General features: G+C 44.0%; 1 pseudogene; it reads left to right on the top strand.

The window, feature by feature from the left end:
• The window catches only part of LOC149748396 (uncharacterized), a 30,368-nt pseudogene extending 11,875 nt beyond the window's left edge, over positions 1–18,493 (top strand).
• Positions 18,494–21,794: the final 3,301 nt, after the last annotated feature.

Here is a 21,794-nt window from a genome sequence, read left to right as displayed (position 1 = left end):
ACAAATGGAACCTAACGAAACTTAAAAGCTTTTGCACAGCAAAGGAAACCATAAACAAGACCAAAAGACAGTCCTCAGAATGGGAGAAAATATTTGCAAATGAAGCAACTGACAAAGGATTAATCTCCAAAATTTATAAGCAGCTCATGCAGCTCAATAACAAAAAAACAAACAACCCAATCCAAAAATGGGCAGAAGACTTAAATAGACATTTCTCCAAAGAAGATATACAGACTGCCAACAAACACATGAAAGAATGCTCATCTTCATTAATCATTAGAGAAATGCAAATCAAAACTACAATGAGATATCATCTCACACCAATCAGAATGGCCATCATCAAAAAATCTAGAAACAATAAATGCTGGAGAGGGTGTGGAGAAAAGGGAACCCTCTTACACTGTTGGTGGGAATGTGAATTGGTACAGCCACTGTGGAGAACAGTATGGAGGTTCCTTAAAAAACTACAAATAGAACTACCATATGACCCAGCAATCCCACTACTGGGCATATACCCTGAGAAAACCATAATTCAAAAAGAGTCATGTACCAAAATGTTCATTGCAGCTCTATTTACAATAGCCCAGAGATGGAAACAACCTAAGTGTCCATCATCAGATGAATGGATAAAGAAGATGTGGCACATATATACAATGGAATATTACTCAGCCATAAAAAGAAACGAAATTCAGCTATTTGTAATGAGGTGGATAGACCTAGAGTCTGTCATACAGAGTGAAGTAAGTCAGAAAGAGAAAGACAAATACCGTATGCTAACACATATATATGGAATTTAAGAAAAAAAAATGTCATGAAGAACCTAGGGGTAAGACAGGAATAAAGACACAGACCTAGTAGAGAATGGACTTGAGGATATGGGGAGGGGGAAGGGTAAGCTGTGAGAAAGCGAGAGAGTGGCATGGACATATATATACTAACAAATGTAAGGTAGATAGCTAGTGGGAAGCAGCCGCATGGCACAGGGAGATCAGCTCGGTGCTTTGTGACCGCCTGGAGGGGTAGGATAGGGAGGGTGAGAGGGAGGGAGACGCAAGAGGGAAGAGATATGGGAACATATGTATATGTATAACTGATTCACTTTGTTATAAAGCAGAAACTAACACACCATTGTAAAGCAATTACACTCCAATAAAGATGTAATAAATAAATAAATAAATAAATTCAAGCCAGGGAAAGGCAATACAGATTGTTAAGTCATATATTCTGTCTGAGGATCATTTTTTTTCCAAGTTCATAATTTATTGTACAAATTGAGTACCACATGATGAGTTAACATTAGCTTCCTCAGGCACAGGAACTTAGATGAGGTACATTTAGAACCTGTTTATGTTGCTTTCACAGCTGGAGGCTTTTCTCTTTTTTTTAGCATCTTTATTGGAGTATAATTGCTTTACAATGGTGTGTTAGTTTTTGCTTTATAACAAAGTGAATCAGCTATACATATACATATAGGAGGCTTTTTAAATATTAAATTGAAGGATAAGACCATCAAAGCAGTGAAATATTTTTTAACACCAGTAAAATGGAATTGGGCATCAGTTTTTGGACCTGCCATAATTTCAGCCTTGCAAAATGCACAAATTCCACAGGCTGTATCCTTCAACATATGCAGCTACCCCTCCCAATGATCATTATTTTAAAACTAGTTCAGTATATTCTTAGACTCTAAATAATCTCAAAGCAAAACGTTTACCTCTAAATGAACTGGTTTTAGCCACACCAACATGTCTGTATTTGCATGTCAAGATGTCTTCATAAACAGGTCAAAAACTACATTTCCATTTCTTCAAGGAAAGAAATTCAAATGCAGAATTCATATATTTCTCAAAAATAATAACTATTACATAGCTTTTTTTGAAAGAAATATTTGGCTTTTGTGAGTTTTTTTTTTTTAATTAATTTATTTATTTGGCTGCCCCGGGTCTTAGTTGCAGCATGTGGGATCTCTTACTTGTGGCATGTGCGATCTAGTTCCCCTACCAGGGATTGAACCTGGGCCACCTGCATTGGGAGCGAGGAGTCTTAGCCACTGGACCATGAGTGAAGTCCCTACATAGCTTTAAAACATGGTCCTTTTATCATGCTAAGTCAATTCTTTCTAGATATAAGTCGTTGTACTGTAATCGTTATCAGACTAAAATAAAGTTCTCATTCGAAAACTTTTTTTAAGGTGCAGTAAATTATACCAGTTCTGCCAAAATAACTTACTGTTATTTGCTAGCTTCAATTTTAACCTATTATATGAGTCTAAAACTCTAAATGCTATTCAAATCTGTTTGATCAATAGCTTTGATTTTCAACTCACAGAATTTAGATCAGAATGTATTCTCTCCCTTTTTTAAGATTCGGCAGAATGAAAGTTCCTAGCCTTTGTCTACCCAGGCAAATCCCCTCCTCTCTTTCTGATCTGAATTATTCAGGTTGGAGATCCAGCCAATCTGTATATAAAATTCAACCTTCTCTTCAGCTGTGTAGGCAGTATGGCTTCTCACTTAGGAAAAAGTTGTGAACTGCCAGCTTGTGAATAACAAAATCCACGGTGAGCTTTTCCCTACCATCACCTTTACTTTGGGCAATTCTTGAACATTTTCCTAATGAAACAATTAAGGCTTACTTATTAGTATTTTTTTCTTGACATTCTCCAACCTGTATTTTTCAGATAAAATCTGGTAGTTTAAACAATCATTTTCCTAAGAGACTTGCCACCTCATAATACAAAAAGCAAAAGCATATTTAATATGAACTAATCAGACACAGAAAGAAACAAAGAAAAGGGATAGTGTTTATGCATTTGGAGACACTCATAACAAAGTCATCTATTTCTTATATGAAAAAGCAAAATAAAGCATCAGACTGGATAAATTCTAATGGATTTTGATAGTCTTTATTTTGAGCAAAATCCACAACATAAAATTACAGAGGGAAAAAGGAAGGGTAGAAGCTAAAAATACAATGTAAATGAACAAAATGGAAGGATATATTAAAATGCATCTCAAAGAACTAGGACATACTGTACATCTTCCAACTTCCATTTGCAACTCACTAAGACAGTCAGAATTTGCTCATCAATTTGATGATGTTTAAAGCAAGTAGCTCTACTGCTGTACATAACTGGAATTTTAAGATTTAGAAGTTCAAGTAAGTGTGAGTAGTTATCACATGCTTTAAGAAGTGTTAGTTTAAAAGTTATGATGGGGCTTCCCTGGTGGCGCAATGGTTGAGAGTCCGCCTGCCGATGCAGGGGACACGGGTTCCTGCTCTGGTCCGGGAAGATCCCACATGCCGCGGAGCGGCTGGGCCCGTGAGCCATGGCCACTGAGCCTGCGCGTCCGGAGCCTGTGCTCCGCAACGGGAGAGGCCACAACAGTGAGAGGCCCACGTACCACAAAAAAAAAAGAAAGTTACGATGATTTCCCAGTTGAATTAGAGGCAATTCATAAAACTGCATTTACTTATAATTACATCACACCTGATTTTTCTAATTCATATGAGAAAATAAATGAGTCATTGGCCATTTTTAGCTAAATAAAGTTTGGTTCAAATTAAGCAAAATAGCTAAACTGGTTTATTTGACCCTGAAAGTCAACATTCAAGGTATTTCATGATTTCCTAATGGTCACTCAAAGGGCTAATTATTCAAATGTTCATAACGTGTAAACAAGTACACAAAGTGCTTTAATAGGAAGTTATCTTTCTTTTATTTTATTTTATTTATTTTTGGCTGCGTTGGGTCTTTGTTGCTGCGTGCAGACTTTCTCTAGTTGTGGCGAGCAGGGGCTACTCTTCGTTGCGGTGCACGGAGTTCTCATTGCGGTGGCTTCTCTTGTTGCAGAGCATGTGCTCTAGGTGTGCGGGCTTCAGTAGTTGTGGCTCACGGGCTCAGTAGTTGTGGCTCACGGGCTCTAGAGCGCAGGCTCAGTAGTTGCGGTACTCGGGCTTAGTTGCTCTGCGGCACGTGGGATCTTCCCGGACCAGGGCTGGAACCCATGTACCCTGCAGTGGCAGGTGCATTCTTAACCACTGCTCCACCAGGGAAGCCCGATAGGAAGTTATCTCTGACAACCTCAGAAATATGTAAACTCTGAATTTACACAAGGGGGGTTTATGTTACATAAGGAAATTATATAATTATATACAATTATATTATATGATCGTCGTCTCAAAGTACTGTAAGAGCAAAGGTAAAAGTTACCTGTCACAACAAGGGAAAATAACACAGACATTTTTTATTCAAGATAATTCAGTTAAAAACAAAACAGGGCTTCCCTGGTGGCGCAGTGGTTGAGAGTCTGCCTGCCGGTGCATGGGACACGGGTTTGTGCCCCGGCCCGGGGAAGATCCCACATGCTGCAGAGCGGCTGGGCCTGTGAGCCATGGCCGCTGAGCCTGCACGTCCGGAGCCTGTGCTCCGGAAACAACAACAACAACAACAACAAAAAAAAAACACAAATGGTCTTCTATCCCTATTCATTCTCCTAAACCCATAAAAATATGTTCCAAGGCTTAATTTTTTTTTTCTGGCCACGCCGTGCAGCTAGCAGGATCTTAGTTCTTGAACCTGAGCCGCAGCAGTGAAAGGGCCGAGTCCTAACCATTGGACCACCAGGGAATTTCCTTTTCCAAGGTTTAAAACAGAGATCTGATGCTTTAATATTCATCCTTCTGTTTTTTGTGTTTTTTTTGTGGTACACAGGCCTGTCACTGTTGTGGCCTCTCCCACTGCAGAGCACAGGCTCCGGACACGCAGGCCCAGCAGCCGTGGCTCACAGGCCCAGCCGCTCCGCGGCATGTGGGATCCTCCCGGACTGGGGCACAAACCCACGTCCCCCGCATCGGCAGGTGGACTCCCAACCACTGTGCACCAGGGAAGCCCCATCCTTCTGTTTTTTATTGAGTTCTAAAGTCAAAAAAATTTTTAAATTCAGAGTATAATTAGTAGTAGCAAAGAAAAGGACTACAACATAAAAAGAAAATGATCTGAGAATAATTTAGTACAGACGATAAAACCACTACTATTGGAACTTTTCTGAGATTTCCTGAACCACTGTAATTTCCCCATATGTGTTACTTTGGCTGCTCCTTCCCTATGATTAGCAGGAAAACCTTTAAAACAAAAAAGGCCTGTGTGTTTATTTAGCCCCTGTACTAAGAGCCCTCGAGTTCAGGCACATCCTTGTGCTACTCCTGCCAGAGAGGATGTAGACCATATTACAGGAAATGTCACAGTGTTATGCAATGGGGTGGGGATTTCATTCTGTGCCCAGACAAGACCCCCATCAGAAAGGATCTCTTCTTGCCACAGAGAGTACAGCAGTAAAGCAGAGAAAGTTCACTGAGGTTGGGAACAGTCACCAGACGAAGCATCAGATGGAGAGAGTGCTTCTCAGCAAAGCAAAAAGATAAGAGCCACTCCCAGAAAAGCAAAAACAGAACATCTCAGCATTTTGCAAAACAGATTAGAGGAAACAACCCTTAATAGAAATCAATTGATGAAAATCGCAGCAAACATGAACTTTTTGCAAACAACTGCAAAAGTAGAGTCAGAGGCCTTGATATGAGAATACTATCTACTGGGATTAATCCCAATAGAATGAGAAAAACATAGGACAAATGGAACAGGGGTGACAGATTCTGGATACTGAAGACTTGATCTGAACAAGATTATTCTTGTGGTTCATTGGTTGAGAGTTCTGTATTGATTAGCATACTTCCAGCAGCAAAACAACAATAAAATAGAAAATTCCAACCCAAATTAGCTTACATTATTATAAGGAATGCATTCCTTCCACTAAACTGCAAGACCAGAAGTAGGGTGGTTCTTTCTCCATTTCTTTGACCTCCTCCATGTCTTAGCTTCATTCTCAGACTGGCAAGGAGATAGCTACAGCAGGTGCCAGCCTCACACCCATACATAACAAAGCCCTGAGAAAGAAGAACAAACCATGCTCACCAGGCCAGAGAAAACCTTTAAACAGAAAGAATCATGTGCTTGAGGTAGGAGGTCATTGGTGTGATATGGAAAACTCTGCCCAAGTTACAAGTGACCTCCTGGTCCAAGGGGATAATTACAAGGGGCATTGACAGGATCCACTACATTTCCCAGAACCCACTCCCCAGGCAGGCCCTCAATTTCCACACTTCAACCACAGTCTCTCCTCTCAGATGTTCCTGGTGTCCATTCTAACTAGATTTCATCTAGATTCAATCAGCAACAGGGGAGGCATGGCTTGGGCAAGCCCCCAGCAGTGGTTCTGGAAAGGATAAGACTCGACATGTACTGAGTACCTACTACAGGCCCAGTTCTGTACATATATTGTCTCATGGTGATGCTGAAAACAGCCCTATGTTTTTCACAATGTCCTCCCAATGCTATATATTGTACATATACATACACATCCCCATATACTTATATATACACATATACATATACACATACATATATATATGGAAACAGACCTGGAAAGGGTGGTAACTTGCTCCATCTCAAATGTCTAGGAATTGACACAGCCAAGACTCAAACCACGCATGGTTAACTCCAAAACCTCACACCCTTTCCTCCTAACACATGACAAGAAGCCAGTGCCTCTTCACCTCTCAGCACATTTCCCTTAGATCAAAAGACCCAAGTTTACATTCTTGGGAACTTCAGAAAGCCCCAGTCCTCCCAGAGCCAAAGGTAAAATAAACCTGATTGTTGGCCAGGATATCTTCTACTAATACTAACATATTAGTACCTAAACCCTGCCTACAGGTAAACCTCTCCTTAAGACACGTCCACGTAACACAAAGCCATTTTCATGTCAGGCCAGCTATTTTGCTGCTTTGGGTTTATATGAGGAGGGACTGATGTAGAACAAACCAGAGAAGAAACCTACTCGTGTTACCTCCCTCCAGGGGAACACTCTCCAGGGCTGGGGATTAAAGGAATTCAGTACTCATTAAGTGGAGAGACTTTGCCTACAGGACAAGCAAGCTTTAAAGGGTCCAGGTGACATATGTGGCCGTGCTTTCCAGCCTGGGGAGTGTGTTGCACCAAAGGAGTGGATAATTTTAGCAAGTTCACCTGCAGATGATCTCCCCAATGAGTCTCTGGAGAAGACTCCTCCTTCCCTCTCAAGGCAACATGAGCTGAGATTATTTTTTCAGCTCCTACAAGAGATTGGATCCCATATAAAATCCTTTGCCCCGCCCAAGAAGCTCTTAGCAACCATCACCTTGGTCTCGTGTTTCACCACTGGGCAATAATTCCATGATTCATAGGCATTTAATGGGTATCTCCACTGCTCCCAGCCCTGTGAAAAGCAACAAGGATACGAGCAAGGTCTAGTTGCCCTCAAAGAACATTGAGGAATGGAGGATTTGCATTTTTTCTGAGTATTAAATTAGACAACAAACGTGCAGACGCTGGCATTGTGTCTGGCACATATAGGCGCACGGTCAGTGTTGGTTTATTTTTTCTCATCATAGTCTTCAAAATACCTTTATGGGAATTCACTTGTTGATTTCTCAGAGCTTCCTCGAATCCAATTTGGAATGAGAGAATAAAAGCACATAAATAAGTACAGGAATCCTGTAAGTAGAAAGAGGCAGGCAGTATTAGCTTCATCTGTACTTGAGGAAACCGCAATCAGTTAGGCCATGGAGCAGCACAACGGGGAAGGGCACAGCTGAGGAGCCTGGGTTGAAATTCTAACCTTGTCACATCCCAGCCCAGACCTTGGGCATGAACTCTCTGCCTCAGTTTGCTCATGTGTAAAAGGGTTTGTGATGGTCAGTTGCATGTGTCAACTTGGCTAGGCTGTAGTGCCCCGCTATTTAATCAAACACTAATCTAGGTGTTGCTGTGAAGATATTTTGTAGATGTGACAAAGATATTTTGTAGATGTGACAGCTACAATCAATTGACTTTAAATGAGGGAGACTACTCTCAGTATTGTGGGCGGGTCTCATCCAATTAGGTGAACAGCCTTAGGAGCCAAAACTGAGCTTTCTCAGAGAAAGAAATTCTGTCTCTGGCAACATAGGCTCCTGCCCCAGCCTACTGATCTGCCCTACGGACCTAGGACTTGCCAGTTGTGTAAGCCAATTCCTTGAGGTAGGTAGGTAGGTAGGTAGGTAGGTAGGTAGATAGATAGATAGATAGATAGGTAGGTAGATAGGTAGGTAGGTAGGTAGGTAGATAGATAGATAGATAGGTAGGTAGGTAGGTAGGTAGATAGATAGATAGATAGATAGATAATGGATAGATAATAGATCTATAGAGATAGAGATACGGAGAGATCTCATATTGGTTCAGTTTCTCTGGAGAACCCTGACTGATATAGGGGACAATAATACATCCCCTCTCACTGGGTCATTGTGAGGAGCAGCGTGCTTAGGAGAGTGTCTTGACACAAAGCAAAAACCACACTAAATGTCACCTGCTCAAGATCACTTGGCTGGTGGCCGTGAGCTAGGACAAGCCTGCAAGGGCAGGACGTTTACACCACACCCTCTAAACCATCTGCCAATGCGTAGAGAGTTGTGCCCATCTGTCCTGCCCTGCAGAACCACTTGAGTGAAAAGGTGAGCACACATTTCCCAAATTCCTGGCCACCTACTCTCTTAGCTGATTTACAAAATGGCTGGGTCGCCCTGCTTGAGTGATGGAGATCCCGACTAGAATCTGCATCTCATTCTTCCCTAAGGACTTCAGGGTTATTAATGGGATACCCTCAGGAATCCCCTCAAAGCTGAAACCTGGGTTTGGCTTTAAGCCACAGGTGGGGAGTTCACTTTTCTATCAAGTGTCATTGACCCATGAGGAATAATCAAAATCATAAAGATAAAAAGTAATTTATTAAGAATGGAGTTATTTTTAGCATTATCTTTTGGTTTCATCTTGCTTAGCCTAAGAAAAGAGACTGGGAAATGGTAAAGGGGGACTGAGAAGGAAACGGAATTTTGGAATTTGCCAAATTTGCACACAACAGAGCAAGTATTAGAAGGCAGATCCCCACTTCTCCTTTAAGTTCCATACTGGGCCCTCTTCCTTTCTGCCTCCTGTTCCATCTAAGCCTCTCCTCCTGGTCCCCCTGCACCCTTTAGCTCCTGCTGCAGACTGTCAGCCTTTTTCAAGGTACCAGGGGCCCAGAGGCAGATGAGGCATTACTACAACTAATCCTGTGCCTGCAGGGAAGAAATGGTACTTTTGAAATAAACTGGGAATGCATATCTCTAAGACACACATGGAGAAGTGCAGGTGCTCAGACACAAGCGATTTCGATCAGCTTCTGGGAGAGAGGGGGTAATTTTATCCAGTGTAACCCAAACATCACCATCCAGTCATGGAGATGGAGTGGCATAGCCAAGAGCTCTGAACCAGGTGTCAATGACCTAAGCACCAGTTCCAGCTCAGCCCCTAAGTCCCGTAGGCAAGTCAATGCCCCTCTCTGGACCTAGGTCTCCTCTTCTATAAGGTGCAGGACTGGGCATAGAGGTGCTGAAGCTCCTTTCCAACTCATCACACTCTGGATCCTGTGCTCTAAGAGACCACAGCTCTCAGTGCAAGCTTGTGTCATCTCCAAGCACCAGTCAGTAGGCCAGCAGGAGGCCAGGCTTCATTGGGTGAGGTCCTCACCTCTCGGAGTGGGGGGGGAGTCATCATTTGCTTTCCCAAATAAAGCAAGGGTGGGATAGAAGAAACTAGGCGTCCCTGAGGGTTCATTTTGGTTCCCATCACTATGGAAATTTCCTGAAGCTTCTGTAATCTCCACCTGTGGTGATGTGAACACCCAATCTGGATCTGGGAGAACACCTGGGCCAAATTGCCCCACTGAGCATATCACGTCTTCCCCAGCCTTTTCTCACCCTCTTGCCCACACAGCCTGCATCTTCTCTGACTCAATTTTCTCCACTAATTAAATATCACACTTCCAGCTGCAATCACTAAGAGATGCTCTCCAGGCACTTCAGCAGAGGGAAAAGTAAGGTCCTTCCCATTTCTTACTACGCCCATGAGACGGTGACCATGAAGATGGCTAAAACCAATGACAAATAACAGGGCTGCTCTGAAGAAGTGTTAATGGGGCCCACGGCCCAAGAAGTTGCTATTAAGAGACAAAAGCAAATACTTAAAAGGAAGTAAACAGACTCCTTCCCAGAGATCAGGGGAAGCATGTGAGCCCATGACCCACATATCTATGATTCACCACACTCCATGGTCATGATCTTCTACTCTATTTCTCTATTTTATAGAAAATAGAGTGATCAATTATTTTGCAGGCATTCTGGTCGATGCCACAGTTCTTTTTGGAAAGCTGTGGCGTATAGATTCAAAAGTCAACCAGGATGTTACCAGCTGGGGTCCAATGATGAATGAAGAGGGATCCAGAATCGGACCCCATGTCAATACACACAGTTGGCCAAGTTAAAGCATTTCACATCTGTGAGACCCCTGCATCTTCAGAACACCTGTATAGAATGGGAAAGGCATGAGTTCTTCTCTTGGTTTAAAAGATGAGGAAACCAAGACCCAAAGAGGATAAATGGCCTGCCTGAGTTCACTCAGTGAATAAGTGATAGAGCTTCTACACCAGACCATGATTCCTCTCCATGTGGTTTCCACTCTGACAGTTTTCAGGTTCACTCTCATTGAAACAGAACAGAAAAGGAAGAGGCAGCAAGGAGAACAGGAAGCATCATAGCTTTAAAAGATTAGCCACAGTATCCAAAACCACTCGATTCCCATGGGACAAGAAGTCATGGGAAAATCCGCAGATGTGGGAACATGCCCTCAATTCCCAATGGCTACCAACACAGAACAGATTCCAAACACACCACAGCTGGCAGTGATGGGGTGGCTGTTGACAGGAGGGAAGAATGAGCATGCCTGGGCTTTGCAGACGTGACCTGTCACTTACGGTTAACCACCCCTCCTCCCCACTTGGGCCTCAGGCCCTTACTGATTTTCTCTTCCGCTGAAATGAAGACAACCAAAGGTGGAGAGTTGAGTACTGGAAGGAAACCCAAACATCCAATTCAACTCCTGTTTTATGGATGAGAAAACTGAAGTCCTAAAAAACAGAGGTGACTTGCCTGAGGTTACACAGCCACTTGGTGACAAACTCAGGTTTCCTGATTGCCTTTTCATGCCTCTTTCTGAGCTGTTCAGCTGCCCACTTTGCCTGCGTGTGACTGACACAGTCCTAGTGACACAGGACTCCTATCAAAGTGCTCAAGGGAAAAAGTCAGGCCCACAATGTATACAGAGTTTGGAGAGACAGCTCTTACATTCTCTTAGACACTCCCTTCCCTCCTCAGGACATGCACCCCTGGGGGCATGAGTTAGGATGAGTTTCCTAGGACCTTCACCTCTTGCTGATCCTCAGCGTCTTTCTGAAGCCACTTCCTCATACTTATGACTCTTTGTTCCCCTCTGATGAAATTCCAAGACCTCTGAAATCCCTCCCTTCAACCTGTATTGGTATTGGGTTGACCAAAAAGTTCGTTTGGGTTTTCCGTATTTCACCAGAAACATCCGAACTCTTTGGCCGACCCAATATGTAGCCCCTCTCTTCCAAATGCATCAGATAAGCCTGAATGGGTCTGAACCTACAACCTCCAAAAGACTCCCCATCCTCCTTGTAAACTGGAGGGTACAAACAGATCCTTTAGAGAAGGGAATACCTTAACCCCACCATCCAGATGTTGCCAGGGCTCAGTTCTGAGCCAGATCCGATTTTCAGCAGTACTCTGTATTCCAGCTTCCCACTCCCACCACAAGCAGAACCCATTCCTCTCTCTCCATGTGCTCCAAAAGCTAACCTACTCATCACACTGTATCACAGCTAGGGAGATGTGTCTCCCAGCCAGGCAGTGAGTTTCTGGAGGGCAGACACAAAGTAGGTGCTCAGTAAATGACTGCATTATTCATGATAAACATGAATATTTTTAAATCTCCCTGTCTCTTTATTTTACTCCCTCTGCTAACCTTAAAGCTAACTGCTCTGCAAGTTCAGCCATTTTCCAAGTAATAAAGCCCACTTTCTCGGGCTCGTCTTAAAAGATAGCTTTACTGACACCACTTAGTTCAACAAATCACATGAACCCTTGTGCCCAGGCACTGAGCCTTGTGGTAGAAGATTCAAAGAGGACAAAGGGCTCAATTCTTGGGGGAAATGTTGTGGACTATGTGACAGCTTGAATTGTTGAAATGGAATTGCTGTGACAGGAAAACCATAAAAATTAGTTGATCCAGGGTCTCTTAAAAATAGTAGTAATGACTACTGCCATTTATTGAGCACTTACTATATGACTGAAAGCTATACTGGATGCTCTACATGTATTATCTTAGTTTTCACAACCCTGAGAGGTAGTTATTTTTCCCAATTTACAAATGAGGGGTTGGAACCAGAGACATTAAGTAGCCGCCTAAACTCACACAACTAATAAATGATTGATTGGGACTAGAGTCGAGGTGAATCTGATTCTAGAGCCCATGTTTTCATCCACAACGTTATATACTTAGAGACAGTTTTTTACAGCACCTCATGTAGAAAATATGAAGGAAAAGATTCCTCCTTTTCAAAAATAAGTGTAAAATAGTATGGACTCAACCCTCTACCTGCCCTTGTGGTGTGATCCCAAAGTAAGTACAGCAGAGTAGAAAACCAGAACCTGATTTGGAATGCAGGATCTGGGGAAAATGAAACACCCTTGGCTTCAGCAACTCTTAGCCTGTTCCACAGTGCCCTCTGGCGGCCAGCTGATGTCACGCATGATTTTTCTTAGGTTCAGGAACGAAATGTTTTAACAGCCTAAGATTCAGTCAGGGACAACCTTGAATAAAGTAGACGCAGTATTTACCAGCCATTCTCTGTTCCAGCCTCATGCCAAATGACCTCACACTCCTGTGACTGGAGCAGACAGAGAGCAGCACATTTGGGCATCAGGCTGACCTGAGATCAACCGCCAGCTTCACCACTTAGCGATGTCAGTGAGTGGGAAGCACAGGGCACCAGGACCACGCTGGTCACCTAATCACCATTAATCCTTGCTTTCTATATTTCACTGACTCAGTATTTAGGTATGGATTATTTTTTCTTAATAGGTATAATTTTTATCTTTACAAAAGGAAAAACTCAATCTTGAAACTGACCCAGTACAATAAAATGCACTCTTCCTTATCAGAATCTATATGTCCTTAGTCAAAGAGGTGAGACCTTTATCCATTTATTTTTTTAAAGGGCATCTCTGTTTTCAACGCTTATCATTAATATATTTGGGGGACTTCCCTGGGGGCGCAGTGGTTAAGAATCCACCCGCCAATGCAAAGCCCTGGTCCAGGAAGATCCCACATGCCGCAGAGCAACTAAGCCCATGTGCCACAACTATTGAGCCTGCGCTCTAGAGCCTATGAGCCACAACTACTGAAGCCCGCATGCCTAGAGCCTGTGCTCCACAAGAGAAGCCACCACAACGAGAAGCCTGCACACCACAGCGAAGAGTAGCCCCCACTCACCGCAACTAGAGAAAGCCCACGCGCACAGCAACAAAGACCCAACGCAGCCAGAAATAAATAAAATTTAAAATCTTTAAAAATAAAAAGATACAATATGAATTTCTTCCTCTCAGAAACCTCCCCCCCCTCTGTATGCTGTACTTTTCCTCACACAATTCCTGTCTCTGCACCATTTCAAGATAGCATTTCAACATCTGTACTAATTAGGGAATCTGCAGAGAAACAGAGCCAAGAGTTTATATACGGTAAGAGTTCTTGAAGGAGCTGGCTCACGTGGAGGTCCTAGTCCAACATCTGGCAGGTAGAGGCACAGTGAAGAATTGTAGGTCACCGGCCATACGCTGGCACAGGTCCCTGTTGCTCAGACTGAGACTACTATTCAGCTGGCAACAGTGGTGAATGCAGAAGCTCTCCTTATCACACCTAGTTTTCTACCTGGAAAAGCTGCATAATATTTACAACATGCTTTATCTCCAGCAGGATACTCAGAAGAGCAAGTTTAACATTATCTTTCCTACTTGGAGAGGTGAGATGGGAGGATCACCCCATGGATCCTCCTGCCTGCCTAAAGCCCCCTCCCCCATGTACTGAATGAAACGCTAGATGTCCACCTTCCAGACATTTTCAAATCTTGCTTGTCATTCTTCCTCCAGAGTACTTTTCTGACTTGACCATAATAGGTCTGAGAACCTTTAGGCCTTGTCAAAACCCGTACAGGGACTAGGAGCACTAAGGCACCTCTGGCCTCACACACGAGGGGACTTTGGTTGGATTACTCTGTGACCCTGGGCCAGTCACTGACTGGGAGCCGCAGCGCCCTCATTTGGGGAGCAAGGATAGCAACAGTACCTAGCTCATGGGCTGCTGAGGTCAATGAGAGAAACTATTTCTAGCATTTAGCAGAGTAACTGGCATATAGCTAGAATTCGAATGTTTCCTATTAACCTGAACAACAAACACTGCCCCATGCGCTGCTACAGTCTCTCTGGTGTGAGCACAGGGTGAGGAAAGGGAGGTAATGGACACAGGTGTTAGAAACCTTCGGGCTTTGGCTCAGGGAGGGTCCCTAATCCCACTGAACCTCTTTGGGGATTCAGATTCCTTACCTGCCCCAGGAATGGAGAATGGATTATAGACAGCATTCTGGTACCAGGGACTCAGGTGAAGCTGCTGGGCCACGGGGTGCACATAAAAGAAATGTCTGGAGTTACTGCCCTCAAAACTGTTGTTGTTTCCTGAAGAGTTCATTTCCCAGGCTGAAAAGCAGGTGTTTGTAGTTAGGGAAGGACAGCCGCACTCTGCCCTGTAAAGTGCTGTAAAGGAAGAAAGTCGTCCTTGTCCCCCATCAGAACTGGGAGCCTGGGTGGAGGTCCCTTACCTTCTCTTCCCGCTCACCTGGGATGGGGACACGCGGAGGGGAGGCTGCCCTGCGTGCGTTTCAACCAGGAGAGCAGCGCCCAGAGGCCCGGGCCCGCGTCGTGCTGAGCAAGTCTGGCTCCCCAGGCAGGAGCACCGTGGGGAGGTGAGGCCTTGGAGGCACGGGGTACCTAGTGCGGGGCGCCAAATGCCAGGGGCCACGCCCCGCGGCTGCACTGGGAGACGCGGCCTAGGCCTCGGCTGCACCGCCCTTGTCCACAGCCTCTCCAGCCTGCCCCCCAGCCTCCACCCAGGCCGAACCCCTCCTCAGTCCAGGAGTCCAGGCCCCCGGCTCCACGTCTCCTACCACCCCCCTCCCCACAGGCCAGTCTGTTCCCGCGACCTCCACACCCTGTTTCAGTAGCTCTGGTGCACGGGCTCAGTAGTAGTGGCTCTCGGGCTCCAGAGCGCAGGCTCAGTAGTTGTGGTGCACAGGCTTAGTTGCTCTGCGGCACGTGGGATCTTCCTGGAGGGCTCGAACCCGTGTCCCCTGCATTTACAGGTGGATTCTTATCCACTGCACCACCAGGGAAGTCCCCATATTGTATCTTAAACATTCTTGGAATTCACAGGCTGAGCTGCTATATACCCCTGGTTTTTCTACACCCTTAAGGTTTACAATATTTTATTTGTCCTTTAGAGTTGTGGTTTAGGAAAATTAAAGGGGTAAGTGCTGGAAGTAGGAATAAGATTTGTACTTGGTTTTTCTTAATTGCAACATGACTCAGATTTTAGTGAGAAGAAATTTATAGGATGTATTGTCTTGTGAAACCTGGAATTCCAGGAGTGAAGCCACTTCCGGTGGGCTAGATGGGGATGAGATCCCTACAGGGTTTGTGTTCCTGTATGTTGTGATTGTCTGTTCACGTCTCTCCAATACTGGGGGTAGCAGTCTTCCCTGTACACCAATTGCTGTGAATGATCTGAGAAGAGTTTGTGATATATTAGCTTTTTTACTGTTTTGGGAATAAGTGACTTCCAAGCATCTTACATATCCAGAATGTCTACCACCTTTTAAATATTTAAGACATGGAGTACACAGTGCTGTAGAATTGAAAGAGAGGGCTGAATTATGGGGGACAGGGGGGTTGTTTTTTTTGTTTTTGTTTTTGGCCACGACCTGAGGCTTGTGGGATCTTAGTTCTGCAACCAGGGATCAAACCCACGCCCTCGACAGTGAAAGTGCAGAGTCCTAACCACTGGACCACCACAGAATTCCCTGAATTATGTTCTTAAAAATGGGCTGATTTTAGTAAATATTTAACTTCTCTCTGCCTGTGTTCTCTTCTGAATAATAAGCTGAATTAGAGGAGTTTTTGCCATTGGCCAACGTCTCCCCGACACCCCGGGCCTGTCAACCACCATTCTACTTCTGTGATTCCACTTTTTCCATATATTTACATATAAGTGATCATACAGCATTTGCCTTTTTCTGTCCAACTGATTTTTCTTAGCAAAATGCCTCAAGGTCCATGTGTTGGCAGGATTCCCTTTGTAAAATGATTAGGCTTTGGTAGCAGTTTGGTAGCAGGGAAGGTAGGAAAAGAGGAGTTGCCTTATGTGGAAGAACCCGTCTATGGCAAGGTCCTTATTGGACCACCTACATCTTAATGAGATGATACCCTGAGAAACTAGATGATGAGGTGCTTTACGCCATCCTAAGAAATGTGGTCATTGTTCCTCGTTATCCTGACAGGCAATGATAAGCCATTCAAATACTGTAACTGAAGTGAGGATCACAGATTGTTCAGAAAGATTGTTCTGGAAGCAAAATGCATTACAGGCCTGTGAGATGTGTGGGAGATGGGTTAAGAAGGTTGTTAGTAGTTATTCATGTAAGGACTTGGGAGGACTTTAAGACCTTGGCTTTGGTAACAGAAGACTAAGTGGTAGTCCTGTGGTGGATCTGAACAGTTGTGGCTGTACAGGTGTGGTGTGTACTGCCTGAATGTTGTGACGAGCTGCAGGAGACAAAATAGCTAACTATTCCATTCTCTTTCTAGGTTTCACAAATGCAGTCTGTATTTTCCATATCCTGTGGTGCTCAGTGAGTATCCTAGCTTCCTCGTCCTTCAGTCCCCATTGCCCACTACTCTCAACCAAAGACCCATGGTTCCTATGTTTTATAACATGGCACAATTCCAACAATATGGTGGCTACTGGGAAGAAACAAAAACAAAAGACACACAAACAGAAACTGAACCTCAACAGGCTGAAAACTTGAATGAAAAACAAGATGTTAACTCAGAAGGCAACAGCCGTGACATAGTAAGCGTGACCAGTATCCCTGTGAATACATTTTGCCTGAGAATGTGGGTGAAAAGGAAGAGGTAGAGAACATTAGCTATCCTGAGGGAGGTACTGCCTCCCCGACCTGGTTGGCTCAGGTCAACAAAGTAGATGAAGCCACTCAGGGTGCCATGGGCCAGTGCTATGACGCACAGCCTGAGCCATCATCAGAAAGCAGGGAAGGACCACGGTGGAAGTACAGGGACCTCTTTCAACTGATGATGATTCTCATAGCTACGAGGAGTACTTTTATTCCCCTGTAATTTCCCGTCCCCCTGCCGAATGAAGTAGGTGAGGGCACACAGCTTCAGGAATACCCCCAGCAAATGCCCTCTGGGGGTGACTCTCATAGCCTCTATGAGGAGTGTCATTATTTCCCCCTTCCTTCCACCCTGTACAGAGTAGGTTGATGGCATCCAGTGGGAAATGAGAAAGGGAGCAGAGCAGCTGGAGAGTAGGAACCAGGATGAAGATGAAGATGAAGGTGAGGTAGAGAACAGTAACTATGAGGGGCACGTTCCCTCCCCTACCTGGTCAGCCCAGCTTACCAAAGTAGAAGAGGGCATCCAGTGCGACATGAGTTGGTATGAAGCACAGGTAGAGAAATCCCCCCAGCAAATGCCCTCCAGAGATGAAGGGACCTCACCAGACTGCAAAACCAAGGGGTCATGGAGAAAGCCAGTCACAAATAGGAAATTAAGTGCAGACAAAGATGAAGTGATGGTGAATGATGAGATTGGGGAGGTGCATAGAGAGAACTTGAAAAGGTGTGCGGAGACTAAAAAGACTGTGCAAGGCAGGAAGCTGAAAGACCTGAGCAGCGTCTCAAATGTTAAGACAGCCTATCTGCTGCAGAAAAGCGCTGCCTTGACCATCGTGCTTCCTGAGGATTCAGAAGACTCTGAGTTGGAAGCTGAAGATGTAATGCATGAGGTAGAATGCCTCCTTGAAGAAGTGAGTCCACAGGGCCCTCTGACATCTTCCAAAGGAAGGTCTTATCTGAAGGCTGGAAGGATAATCAGGATGCCACCTGAGTGCTCTGTCCCTCCCCAACTTATGGTCTGGCCCACCAGAAATAAGTACAGGTTATTACAAGCTGGTGGTGAATATCAGCGCATCCCTGTGGTTTACCAGCTGAAACGACAGGATGGCTATGAAAGCAGTGGTGTCACCCTCCGAAGAAAACACACTATGCCCAAGCCAGAGGGACTGGAGTCCAGGAGAGCCTCTCACAAACCACTGGAATGTAAGTGACTAGGGGGTTCATCTTATTTGGTTGTCTGCGGTGGTTCCATACTGGGTCCTGTATGCAAAGGCAGCTGTGAATCAATAGTATTTCTCCATTTTTAAAGTATGTTTTCACTTAAGCTGTAGGTGCCCATATTCATAGGATTTGCAAAAAGAATCCCAAGTTAGAATTCCTGCATTCTAGGAAATTGCAATGTAACGTGAAACAAAGTGCTCTAGTAGGTTATAAAGAGCTGGATGGTGGCCGTAAGGAGAGTTGGGCTGAGATAGTCAGGAGGACATCAGTCTAGCTGGATTGCTGAGAATGGGCAGTCTATGTGGAGGCAGAGAATTTCGACACAGTTTTAGGTTCTGTGGTTTGGAGACAAAAGAGGAGCAAGTTTGGAGTGGGAATGGAGACAGTAGCGTGAGCTCAAATGGGCAGTCAGAGCAGGGTTCCTCTTGAGACCATCCTGCCAGAGAAGGGAAGACTGGCAGAGGAATTGGAAAATAGGAGAATGGGGTAAAGTAGTAGTGTTTCTCTTCACTTGTAGATTATTATCCTGTAGGCAAGGGGCTAATCCAGATTGAGAAACGAGACAAATGTGCTGTAGGAATTTCAACCAGCAGTACTTTATAGGAGAAATTAGAGTGAAGAGTGCCTATATGGCTGAAAACCAGTTTTATTCAACAAAACAAAGTGGTGAGGGTTTTGATTCACATGGGAGTAAAAGATATGTGAGAGGACTAACAGAATTGAATCTTTAAAAAAAGGCTGGAGTCAGAAGTTGGGAAGAGAAGTTGTTTTGCTTTGCTGTGTGGGTTATGGTGGGAGGGGCATAAAATGGTGATATTGAGGGACTGGACTAGCAGCCTCCCCACACCTGGTTGAACCTTGAGTTTGGACCATCCTATGACTCGCGGGGGCACAGCTGACAGGAGTGGGTAGGGAGGGAGGGCCCAAAGGAGAGCTTTGGGAGATGATTACCTCTGGGGTGCAAAGAATGAAGCAAAGCAGGTAAGTGAAGAATGGGATGCATAAGAGCCCCAGGGAAGTTTAAATAAGTTCCAGTCTTAGTCCTAAAACCATTAGACTCAAGAAATATTTAAGCCTACCACTTCTACTTAAAGGTGGGGTAATGTCACATCTTAACTCTTGGCTGTTATGACCTTGATTGATGCTCAGTGATTTGGAAGGGATTTTTAAAAACAAGGTGAGTTTATGAGCAAATTTTTTGCCTTTGGTATGTTTAGTCCTTGTTTAGTCCAGAGCTAAACTTCAAAATAACCTTAAAAGAGGTTGAGGTGGTCCCTTGGAGGTGAGGAGAATGAAGGAAAGGGGCTGGGAAACACTATTTTAATTGTGTGCGTGAAGAATCTTTGTACAAACAATGTCTTTAAAGGCAGCAGTACCCCTTCTTCAAACACCATCTTACGCTGGATGAAGGTGCTGCTGCTCTGATGCAGTGGAAGGTGTGCACACAGAGCTCTACCTGTTCCAGACCCACCCTCTGTGGCCCAGAGCTCCTCACAGGTCACCTGGATAAAACCTTAACATGGAATATCCTTTCCATTACAGGCATAATACTGAAGCATATGCTCTGCAGGCAGCTACAACCCTGTGGAAGTCCATTGCCCTTGCAGCCAGAAGCCCTGGAGTCAAAGCACCGCTCTGCCTCACCTTGTACCACTTAATAACGTATGTTAGGCGGCTTCCTCATATATAGCACAGAGATCATGCCCTGACTTTAACAGCGCAGTAGTGAGAACAAATTAAATAAGTGAACTTTTTTGTAAACGGTGGTCTATAACTTGCACGTATTGAGGGTGTTACTTGAAACCCTTCCACACTCACACTGCATGACTTTGACTTCTTTCCCAAGTGGCATCCAAAGTCCTTTGGTTGGTGCATGGGCCAGAAATTCCCTGGCATGTTCATTGCCTGGGACATCTGGTATACAGTCTTCTGGCTTAGTCTCACCTTCCTGAAAAAGGAAAGTGTGTAAGCTATGCGGCAAGAAAGCACCGGAACTCTCTCCCACTTGTTTGAGAACACAGCATTGCCAGTGCAGGCGACACGGGTTCGAGCCCTGGTCCAGGAAGATCCCACATGCAGCGGAGCAACTAAGCCCCTGCGCCACAACTACTGAGCCTGTGCTCTAGAGCTCACAAGCCTCAGCTACTGAGCCCACACGACAACTACTGAAGCCCGCGTGCCTAGAGCCCGTGCTCCACAACAAGCCACTGCAATGAGAAGCCTGCGCACCACAACCAAGAGTAGCCCCCGCTTGCCACAACTAGAGAAAGCCCGTGTGCAGCAATGAAGACCCAACACAGCCAAAAATAAAAACAAACAAACAAACAGAAGTACCAACAGGCAAACTACAAACTGGGGAAGTTATTGCAAAATGCACGATTAAGAGTAACGTATTAAGAATTCTTACAGATTAGTAAGAAAAAGAACAGCATCTCAATGGCAAAACCCTCATATAAGTAATTCACAAAATACAAATCAGTTCAAAATTAATTTTTAAAAATTTAAACATACCAGGTTTTGCCTATCACAATGGCAAAGAGAGGAGAAAATAGAACATAGCCAATGTTGGTAAGTGTGTGAAGGGTACTATGAAAAACTACAACTATATGTAGGTTGGCACAAACTTTTTGTTGGCAACACGACAATATCTATCCTTTGACCTTACATATTTATGAATTTATTCTAAGAAAAATAAAAATGTATAAAGATTTAGTTAGACTACTGTGGCCAGTAATAAAGAATAGGCTAAATAAGTTATGGTAAACCCATTTAATAAAATACTATGCACAGATTAATGCTGCCAAAATATTTGACATGGAAAGATTCTCCCCATTTAAATTTAAAAAAAAGTCTTGTCTGGAGGCTACAAAACAGTACATTCAGAAAGAGTAAGTTTTTGTAAAAATAAAGTGTGTACTGAGAGTATATTAAGAAAGTCTAAGAGAATATACAGCAAAGTGATTAATATTTTCCTTTTTAATTTATCTGCACTTCTACAATGTGCATATATTACCTGTGTATTTTGCTTCTTTGTTTTTAATAGGAGTTAATGGAACTTGAGTTCAGTAGAAAAATCCTCATTTCAAAGCATCAGAGTTTGAACTGAATTTTGTAAGCAATCATTTCAGGTTTTTTTAATGCACCTGTTCAAAATCAAAGCTCATCATTTTGTTTGGAACAATTTTTGTTTGAGAATCAAATGGTCACCTAAATGAGGAAGCAAATAATCATAAAATGACAGGAAAGCAAGTGACAAAGTAACTACAACCACTGGCTATTGCAGTATAATAAATAAAATGACAG

Source organism: Delphinapterus leucas, chromosome 9 (genome assembly GCF_059928025.1).
Source record: "Delphinapterus leucas isolate spDelLeu-1000000601 "Yukka" chromosome 9, BTC_Dleu_Yukka2, whole genome shotgun sequence".
NCBI lineage: Eukaryota > Metazoa > Chordata > Mammalia > Artiodactyla > Monodontidae > Delphinapterus > Delphinapterus leucas.
This window is presented reverse-complemented; position numbering and strand designations above follow the sequence as displayed.